Source organism: Mauremys mutica, chromosome 7 (genome assembly GCF_020497125.1).
Source record: "Mauremys mutica isolate MM-2020 ecotype Southern chromosome 7, ASM2049712v1, whole genome shotgun sequence".
NCBI lineage: Eukaryota > Metazoa > Chordata > Testudines > Geoemydidae > Mauremys > Mauremys mutica.
In genome coordinates, this window is record NC_059078.1 from 23159604 (window position 1) to 23166222 (window position 6619).

Genomic DNA, 6619 nt, shown 5'->3' on the forward strand with positions numbered 1-6619 from the left:
TTAACCTCATCCCCTTTCTTGAAACAGTCTCAACTTAACCACAAGAGAAGCATAAAAGAGGCCCTTCCCCGAGCCACTCCCTCATCTGAAACCCCAAGTGTCCGTTTCAATAGATCACACACTTTGTCTGGTGTTGCTCCGGGCAGGCCTGAAAGGCACTGGGCCTTGGGTCTTGGCCTCCATCAGCTGAACTATTTCCTGTTGAAGGTTACTCACTTCCTGTTTTCTGTATTTAGACAATCTGAGTCTATAGGGAGGTTTTGATTTGTTGTAAACTTCAGCTGGTTTAAACGTTAAATTGGTGGGGGAGGGCGAGGCTGGAGACAAATTAGTGCTATTTAATACTGATGCTGTTTTCGCCCAGGGTTTTATAGTGACCACCAGCGCATGTGAAAGGAAGGTCAAGGGATGACAGCATGGGACATGGAGACAGGGCTGCTTCACAATGGGCTTGGGCTGAAATCTTTGACCGTGCGTGTATGGAGCAGTTGGGGGTGGGGTACGTGGGGCGGAGGGGGGGGGGAGGGTTGATACACTCCAATGACTAATCGCTCTGATGTGTCACTTTTGCCACAGACAGCTGTACAGAAAGGCTAACGGCAGTGCAACAGTTATGCAGGGAAGCATGGGAGGAGCCTGACTAGTCTAAGAATATTAATACTGTGCCCTTTTTTAGTGCCTGACAGATGAACACCTCACAGCATCCCATGGACTTTTATTTATTATTTGTTTTCACTTGCCCAGAAGTCTGCTTAGACACTCAGGCATATAAAAAGTCACACATATACCCTGTGAGGTAGGTCATTATTAGTATCCCTGTTTTACAAATGGGGAAACTGAAGCACAGAGGAATGCAGTAACTGCCCAAGCTCATACAGCAAGCCAGTGCTGGAGTTGGATAGAATCCAGGAGTTCTGACTCTGTCACCTGGACTAACCAGATAGCACTCTCTCTCCTAACATACATTAGTCATGAAAAGAGTTCTGCAATGAAAGCATTTATTCTGGCCCGAGGAAAACTGCACAAAGCTGCTCAGCTCAAGATGGACCCACTGCATGCTGGGACATGTAGTTTCCCTGGACTGCACTCTAGGATGTCTTCAGTCTGCTCTATTTTATTCAATTTCACTGTAGCCCTTTTGGCTACTAGCCACTGTGGCCCTTAAAATGTGGATGCATTTATCGTAGAACTATACAAGGTCATGAAAGGGAAAGAATAAATTAGGGTCAATAATATATTATGGAGGTAGTAAATGATTCAAAATGTTAGTGTGAAACCACGCTAGGGATGAGCCTTGAAACATTCCAGCAAAATAGGAATAGAGAACAAAATGCCAGAGTGACCTGGTGGATGAGATGGCTAAAGATAAAGATCTGATCGACAACCAGAACAGATAATCTAATCCCCATTCTTCAACTCTCTATACCCCAGGGAAAGAAATCTGCCATAGCAGAGTCTCAGCCTTCTCCTCCGCAACCAGTATGCAAAGCAGAGTCAAACTCCAAAGCAGCCTCGGGCGTCACTAAAGGAGCTGAAGAAGACTCACGGTGAGGAGCAGAAATGTTTAGAAGAAACAAGAGCCTCAGTTCATCCTGGGCATAAATGGGCCCAGCTCCTGTAGATTTAAATTGCCTTATGCCAGAGCTAACGGTTGTTCAAGAAGTACACTGCAGTGAAAAAAACCAAACCATGCAGAGAAAACATGTGCAGAATATATTAAGGTCACTGTCTTCTCATTTGTGTTGTTATACTGGGGTTAATTTCATACTCTTCTAATTTTTCTCTTTTGTTTAGAAGCCCTAGTGGTACCAATCTTTGGTGGAATACTGGTTCCCGCTGTGGATCAGCTGTTCTGCAGCATGCAGGAGGCGCTGGGGGAGAGGGGGATGGAGCAAGGTCAGGGTGCACTTTGGGGAGGGGCGGAACGAGGTCGGAAGAGGCAGGGTAGGGGTGGGAAGAGATGGGGTGGGGCCTTGAGGGAAGACGTGGAGTGGGGCTGGGGCCTGGGACGGAGCCAGAGGGGAGCACCCCCCAGCACATTAGAAAGTCGGTGCCTGTGCCACCCAGGTAGATAGTGCTATGTCGGGGGGGGGGGGGGGACAGCGTCTCCCGCCAACATAGCTACCGCCTCTCAGGAAGATGGATTAACTACGCTGATGGAAGAGCTCTCTCCCATCAACTTAGAGCATCTTCATTAAAACTCTACAGCAGCACAGCTGCACGATTGCAGTGTTTTAAGAGTAGACTTGCCCTCACTTTTACTGCACTAATTCACTGAAGTCTAGGGCAAAACTACATTTCATGTCAATAGGACCAAGATTTGGTCAGCTGATGTTGATTTACCAACATGCGACTTACACCATAATTTAGGACAAATCTCAGTTAGCTCTTTGTTTTGCACGTGCAATAATTGCATATACTGCCTGCACAGAAATGCAGGCAAAATTTAGGTGCACAAGTGCATAACTGAACTTCTGGAGGGGAAAAAGTAGGTTTTTTTCATTTCAGTACTTCCAGGATTATACTCATTTTTATTGCCCTTCCCTGAATTCCCTCTTATGTATTGATGTCTTTCTACCTCTTAGAAAGCAGGCCCACCGACTGCACCTAGAATACTGCATAGAGTTCTGGGAATCTCACTTACACCAAATTAAATCAGGAGTAACTCCAGTGATGTGAATGAAGTTACACCAGTGCAAAACTGGTGAGAATGAGATGAGAATCCAGCTCAAAGCTATTCAAAGCCAATGAAGTTCCTAAATAGGCACGAAACAGAAATCCTGATGCTGAGGTCAGAGCCATTAGATCCAACACAACCTTGTTTCCAGTAGATATCAATGTACTTAAAGAACAATCATTTAATGTCACTTAGGGCAGGTCTACGCTACAGGGGAAAATCGATATAAGATACGCAACTTCAGCTACATGAATAACGTAGCTGAAGTCGAAGTATCTTATATCGAATTACCTACCGTCCTCACGGCGCAGGATCGATGTCCGCGGCTCCCCATGTCGACTCCGCTACCGCCGTTCGGGTTGCTGGAGTTACGGAGTCGACAGGAGCGCGTTCGGGGATCGATATATCACGTCTAGATGAGACGCGATATATCGATCCCCGATAAATCGATTGCTACCCACCGATACGGCGGGTAGTGAAGACGTACCCTTAGAAATGTTTATTTGCAGGCACCAGATGGCTCAGGGAGTTGGTATAACAAAGCATTTAACTTCTAGGTCATGCATTCTAATCCAGTCCAGGCTGGTAATAGATTAACCTGATCACTTGATGGCTGTTTTGTATCCTGTGTGGTGGTTCTCAGCCCAGTTCCTAGTGAAAAGGATCTAGGGGTTACAGTGGACGAGAAGCTGGATATGAGTCGATAGTGTGCCCTTGTTGCCAAGAAGACTAATGGCATTTTGGGCTGTATAAGTAGGGGCATTGCCAGCAGATTGAGGGATGTGATCATTCCCCTCTATTCAACATTGGTGAGGCCTCATCTGGAATACTGTATCCAGTTTTGGGCCCCACACTACAAGAAGGGTGTGGAAAAATTAGAAAGAGTCCAGTGGAAGGCAACAAAAATGATTAGGGGGCTGGAGCACATGACTTATGAGGAGAGACTGAGGGAACTGGGATTGTTTAGTCTGCAGAAGAGAAGAATGAGGGGGGATTTGATAGCTGCTTTCAACTACCTAAAAGGGGGTTCCAAAGAGGATGGATCTAGACTGTTCTCAGTGGTGGCAGATGACAGAACAAGGAGTAATGGTCTCAAGTTGCAGTGGGGGCGGTTTAGGTTGGATATTAGGAAAAACTTTTTCACTAGGAGAGTGGTGAAGCACTGGAATGGGTTACCTAGGGAGGGGAGTGGAATCTCCTTCCTTAGAGGTTTTTAAGATCACGTTTGACAAAGCCTTGGCTGGGATGATTTAGTTGGGGATTGGGTCCTGCTTCGAGCAGGGGGTTAGACTAGATGACCTCCTGAGGTCCCTTCCAACCCTGATATTCTATGATTCTATTAATAGGAATTCACCACAAAATCAATGCACACGGGCTGGCACTGATTGGCCCCCTTTTTGACAATGCCAGCAGAGGTCTGAATGGACCCTGGAGACCAAATTCCTTTCCCACCCTCCAGGTCAAGGTCACAGTGTGGGGGAAGTTTGTCCTGTCACTGGCCATGTGGAACCTGCTCCGTGGGCAGAGAGGATTTCATTATTCAGGTCTGTCAGTCTGACACCTTTCACCAACATAAAATCCATTTTTAAAAATAAATAGAGAAATGTTTAATTGTGATTGATATATACATGCTGTACGGTAGGAACTTTCCATACAATCACAGATAAGATTGTCAGAATTAATATCTGTTTCCTAGTTATAGGCAATAAATGTTTGACAAGCCAGTAAATAATAAAATTCTCCTGTGGCCATGTACAGGTCACCATGATGCTTAAGAAGTTTGCATAATTTATACCATATTTGCCATTAAAGAATGAATATTAACCCTTTTGTGCTGCTATAGGAAAACAGTGAAGTCATTTGGGGAAAGGAAAGATTAAGTCAAAGAAACGCTATCATTAAAAAAGCAATCTTTAAAAATAGAAAATGTTTGAGGCAAAAGCGTGAGCAGAAATATCAGCAAGTAGGCTACCTTTTCCAGCTTCCATTCTATTTATTTTGCATTTTGACATCAAACACTCCCTGTAACCTAATCTCCTTGGCTTTTGATGTGGCCGTAGAGACATGACAATTAAGCACGGCTTAAAACAATAATCCCAACAATGGGAACCAAAGGCAAGTAATGTCAGGGCTCCCCATCAATGAGAAGCTGTCCCCCAGTGTTCGGTTGAAATGAAATTAGTTAAATCCAGATTTGTTGCCTTGATATCTGCTCTGTGCTTACACTTAGTATCTAACTTTACATATTTACTCAGTTTTCATTCCCTGCTATTTTGTTTTCTTCCACTGTGTAAAATATCTCAAGATATCAAGGTACAGAAAGACATTTTGATCTTTCACAGATTAGTGCCACTTTATGGAAACAGGATTATTTATTATTTGTGTCACAGTCACAATCAAAGGCCCCAGTCAGGAGACGGAGCCTCTTGTGCTATGCACTTTACAAAATAGGAAGCATGGTTCCTCTCCTGAAGAGTTTACAGTCTAGGCCTGGGTTCTGCAAGCTGATCTATGGGGGCACACACAGGGATTGGTTTGTGCAGAGTCAGTTACTGAACCAGACCCTAGTCTAAGGGCTGACCTACACTGAGGGAGGGGAGAGAGGGATTGATCTAAGTTATGCAACTTCAGCTACACGAATAACATAGCTGAAGTCAACGTACTTAGATCTACTTACCACGGTGTCTTCACTGCGGTGTGTCGATGGGAGATGCTCTCCCGTCTATTCCCCTTGCGCTTCTCGTTGAGGTGGAGTACTGGAGTCGATGCTAGAGCGATCAGCGGTTGATTTATTGTGTCTATACTAGCAGCAAAGAATCCTGACACAATAAATCGACCCCCTCTGGATCAATCGCTGCCCATCGATCTGGCCGGTAGTGTAGACAAGCCCTAAGAAACAATGAGGGTGTGTTACAAACAATAGAAGCTAATAGCTCAGTGCTTCTAAATCGTAAAGTGTTGTTTTAAATAATATGAGCTCTCCCCATTCTCCCCTCAGCCTAACTATCATCAGGTGGCTGAATTCTTGCAGACATCAGAGCAAGATGGGTGTGTTATGGTTTCAAAGGGCAAAGCTTCTAGATATAACCCAATTTTAGACCTGTTTTATGGTTGGCTTGTTTCTTTTTAAATAGAAGTTGCAAAGTAAACTTGAATTGTATCTGTGCCCATAAACCACTTTTTATTGGTGTTTGCATTAACCCTTGCTAAGCAAGTTAGAAAGGTGACTAGCGCACTTGAAATGAGGCAGGAAAGCCTTGTATCTGTTACTTGCACTTGTCTAATTTGCCTGAGTGTCTTTGTATCATCTGTCATCTTTTATTTACTAACACGGCCCCCCTGGGGAGCCAGAGGGGAGATTGCAGGGTAAAAGAAGCAGTGATGGGGAGTTATATGTATTTTCAAAAGGTTACTTTTCTTAAACTGTAAACAATTATACCCAAGCCTGTTTCCACTGAAATGAGGGCCAGAAACTCCCACAGCCTCAGCAGGAGCAGGGCCACATCTTTCATTTGGTTTTAACATTCTGCTTTACCTGGAGGGGTGCTGACCCCCTTGCCTCACCTATGGAAGTGAAGGGGGGGGGTTGCAGATGCTCAGCATGTCTTGCTGTAAGGCCCCAGATGAGGGCCTTAGATATGTCAGGATCAACCAACTGGATTAAAACAGCCCTCAAAATTGTACTCTTGTGACAGCTGGTTGGTGGCCTGGGTGAAATGTGTTGTCTCCTTAGTCCTAGTGCACAGGTGTCAGTCACACAAACCCAACCCTGCCTCCCAACACATCATCGCAGTTGACACTAACTGTGCCCCTGGTTAGCAGTCTCCATAGACTGAACAGTCCAGTGGCTGAACTCCCCTGCCATCCCTAGTGGGGTCCTGCAGCCCTGGGGCAGGGGTGAGCCACCACAGTAGAGCAGTATCTCGGGGAAGCATTCCCTCC